Raw genomic sequence first — 4110 nt, 5'->3', positions numbered from 1 at the left:
TATCAAGTTCTTCCAAACTCAAGTTTTTTAAAAAAAATTTTTATTTTATTTTTTTAAAGATTTTATTTATTTGACAGAGACACAGCGAGAGAGGGAACACAAGCAGGGGGAGTGGGAGAGGGAGAAGCAGGCTCCCCGCGGAGCAGGGAGCCCGATGCGGGGCTCGATCCCAGGACCCTGGGATCATGACCTGAGCCGAAGGCGGATGCTTAACGACTGAGCCACCCAGGCGCTGCCCCCCCCCCCCCCCCCCCCCCCCGCCAACTCCAGTTTTAGAGAGAAGTTTTAGTAGGGAGCAGTGGGATCCTCTTTACTCTACAGGAACTCTGAGCTGGTGGCTCACTTTTATACCTGTCTTAGGATCGGACCTCACCTTCTCTTACGTCTCTTTCATGATGGCTGATCAGGTTTGGTGAGGGAGGGTAGAGGTAGAGGTGGGAATTGGTAATATTAGCCAGGAGATATTTCAAAGACATCACTCCTTTGATAATAATAACTTATGGATAAAACAATTTAACAAATTTCCTCTCGATGCTCTACCCCCATTACAAACAGTATCACATTATCAACAACAACCTCATTTGTGAGTCAGTATTAGCCCACATTCATTTCTAGGAATTATCCTAGGGAAGTGACAGTCTGGGACACAGTGATGTTTGGACATGTTGGGTACACCCTCATATCCAGGCCTAAACAGTGTACTATGATGGTATGGTGGATAAATGTGTCAAAGCATGAAAACCTCCAAAAGAACTTTCACTAGAGTTTTATTTGAAATGTTGAGGTCAGTTAATTCCAAATATTCCTTTCATCTCTTTCGTCCTTGGGTATTCCTCACAATGCAAGGCCTTGCAGGTACTGTTCCCCTCTTAGACCCTCTTGCCCATTTCATTCAGAACGTCACATGGTCCTTCTTACAGATGGTGTACATTCAGTTGATTCTCACAGATTCCATATTGTGAATTCACTTGTTCACTGGTGGGTATTGGATTTGGGGGTTACAAATAAATTTTAATGGCTGTTCGTGGACATATGCGGAGTGGTGAAAACTTCAGATCACCCAATGAGCACCACGTTGAACAAGGTAACTATTCTGACTCGCTGTTTCAGCTTTCATACTGTATTCAAGTGTCCTTTTTGTGGTCTATTTAGTGCCATATTTTTCACATTTTTATGCTTTTTGTTGGTGATTTCACTGTTTAAAATAGTCCCCCATCTATAGTGCTGGAGTGCTGTCCAGTATTCCCAAGTGCAGGAAGGCTGTAATGTGCCTTACAGATTAAGTATCTGTGTTAGATAAGCTTCATTCGGGCGTGAGTTATACGGCTGTTGCATGAGTGTATTAAATAAATATCTTTAAACAGAAGTCTCTTTATTTTTTTGTTTTGTTTTATTTTTGTTTTTTACATGTTGGGTATCCGGTTTATTCAAACTGTCAGCAGAGCCCCGCCCCCAAGGAACAGGAAGTGAGCTGGGAGCTATGGGGCTGAACAGGGCAGGGCTGGGCGGGTATCAGAAGGTAAAAGGAACTCTGCTGAGCAGCCAGAGCGGCATCAGGGCCAGACTGAGCAGGAGAGGCCAAAGCCCACAGAGCCCAGCCCCACTCATGGCCTCAGCATAGAACCTCGCCACGTCCTTGTTGGGGTCGCGCTGGGCTGGGTCAAGCCACATCTGGATGCAGCAACTGCTCCCTCAGCTGTAGTTGCTGAGTTTGTAGGAGTGGCTCCAGATCTCACTGCACAGAGCGGCAGGCGCGGGGAAGTAGAGATGGAAGGGGTAGCAGGCAGCTCCCACTGGGCACCGGCTATACCCTGATGTCTGTCCCAGCCCTTGTGCCAGTTGTTCTTGTAGGTGTAGGAAGTGTGGCAGCCTTCCCACCAGTGCTGACAGTCCTCTTTGCACAGGGGCACGTTCATGTCACACTCTTTGTGCCAGCTGTGGCTCACCTGCTGGCCCCAGGGACCCCAGGTTGCGGGAGCACTCATACCAGCAGGTGTCCTGGATGAGGTGCCGTCTGTCCGCAGTGGTCCCAGTTGAATCTGTACAGGTGGGAAATATCCTTATGGATTTCCCAGCTGGTGTTGGCAAAGCAGCAGGAATTCTTCTTCCAGGGGCTGCGCTGCTTGTGCAGCTCGTCCTCCGGGCTTGGCTTTTCCTTCCTGGGCTTGGCATCCATACAGACATTGAGAAGCTCAGTCCTGGGCTGGGTTGCCCATACTGCGGCTGCCCCCACCCGAAGGAGTAGAAGCTGTGCTATCACTAGCTGGGCCATGTCAGTCTCTGAATCCTGTGACAACCAGGGAGGGTTAAGCCCTCCGAAGACCTCAGCAGGTAAAGGACCACTGGACCCCTCAGAGCTCTCTTCTGGCTTTATAAGCTAAACAGAAGTATCTTTAAGCAAAAATTCAAAACAAGGTTATGTATTGATTGATATTAAAAACGTGACTAGAGGCTCACAAGAATCTAACTCTGTTTTTCCTAGTGTTCACTAATTCACTGTTCATGGCAAATTTATAGAACATAACTATTGCACTTAATGAGAATTCGCTTTATCTAGCTATGGCTGTCTGTCTGTCTGTCTATCTCAAGTTCCCCATTGCCATTTCAGATCACTTCTTTTCCAACTTTGTGGAATTTCAGTCCAATTAGGTGTACCCCTTTAACCATTTATTTTGCTGTAATTTTCTGATTCAGTTCATTATATTCTTTCTCACCTCTAAGTTCAACAAACATTAATGCAGTTGAACTGATTGATCTTTAGTGCTTTTTGCATCTTGCTTAAGAAATTCTTCCCTGTCCTGAATTCATAAAGATATTCTGCTCTACAGTCTTTTAAAAGCTTTTTAGCTTTTTTTTTTTAAGATTTATTTAGTTGATAGAGAGAGAGAGAGAACGTGCGCATGCATGGTGGAGGGAAGGGCAAAGGGAGAGAGACTCCCAAGCAGATTCTGCACTGAGCATGGAGCCTGACATGGGGCTTGATCTCACGACACTGAGATCATGACCTGAGCTGAAATCAAGAGTCGGACGCTTAAGTGACTTGAGTCACCCAGGATCCCTGAAAGGTTTTCAGTTTTGACTTTCACATTTAGGTTTACAATCTATTTGAAATCGATATTTTTATGGTGTAAGTTAGAAGTATAATTTCATTTTGTTCTCATAGATACTTGATTATCCCAGAACCTTTTATTGAAAAGACCATCTTTCTCCCACTACTTTGCAGTGGCATCTCTGTCATTTATCAAGGGCTTACATATGTATAGTTCTATTTATTTATTTATTTATTTTTTACTCCCCTGCCTCTTTTTTTTTTTAAGCTTTTATTTATTTATTTGACAGAGAGAGACACAGCGAGAGAGGGAACACAAACAGGGGGAGTGGGAGAGGGAGAAGCAGGCTTCCTGTGGAGCAGGGAGCCTGATGTGGGGCTCGATCCCAGGACCCTGGGATCATGACCTGAGCCAAAGGGAGTCACTTAACTGAGCCATCCAGGTGCCCCCATAAATAAAATCTTAAAAAAAAAGGAATTATGGGCATGGCTATTAATATAGGGAGCTGATTAAAATAAAATAAATTAAAAAATCAAGTATGTTTTTTTTTTAAAGATTTATTTATTATTTATTTTGAGAGAGTGAGAATGAGAGAGAGAGAGAGAGCGCACACGAGAGGGGGGAGGGGCAGAGGGAGAAGCAGACTCCCCGCCGAGTGGGGAGCCCGATGCGGGACTCGATCCTGGGACTCCAGGATCATGACCTGAGCCGAAGGCAGTCGCTTAACCAACTGAGCCACCCAGGCGCCCAAATCAAATATGTTTTTGAGAAAGAATTTCTCATCAAAAGTACCACCAGCCTGCATTCAAAGAGTCTTCTGCAGTTGTTGGCCCCATAATTCTATCAGAAGGAAACATGTGGAGAAAGCTGCTAAGTCCCCAAGCAGGGCATATTTTCCAGGGCCCTCTTCAGAGTGACTAATAATAATTGAAAAGGAACACCTTGCCAGAGGGCAGAACCAAGGGCCACAGTGAGCAGTGTTTTAGGGAGTCACTCTAGGTAGAGAAAACAAGACCCATTCAAGAAATAGTCCACTTTCCTAGAGTAGGAATGCTTATAA

At 45.1% G+C, this 4110-nt stretch overlaps 1 pseudogene; it reads right to left on the bottom strand.

Annotated features, from left to right (window-relative positions):
* Nucleotides 1-304: 304 nt before the first annotated feature.
* Nucleotides 305-2787, bottom strand: LOC113929345 (annotated as a pseudogene).
* Between the last annotated feature and the right edge of the window lie 1323 nt (nucleotides 2788-4110).

Source organism: Zalophus californianus, chromosome 5 (assembly GCF_009762305.2).
Source record: "Zalophus californianus isolate mZalCal1 chromosome 5, mZalCal1.pri.v2, whole genome shotgun sequence".
Taxonomy (NCBI): Eukaryota; Metazoa; Chordata; class Mammalia; order Carnivora; family Otariidae; genus Zalophus; species Zalophus californianus.
The sequence above is the reverse complement of the archived record's forward strand: the minus strand, read 5'-3'. Positions and strand labels throughout refer to the sequence as shown.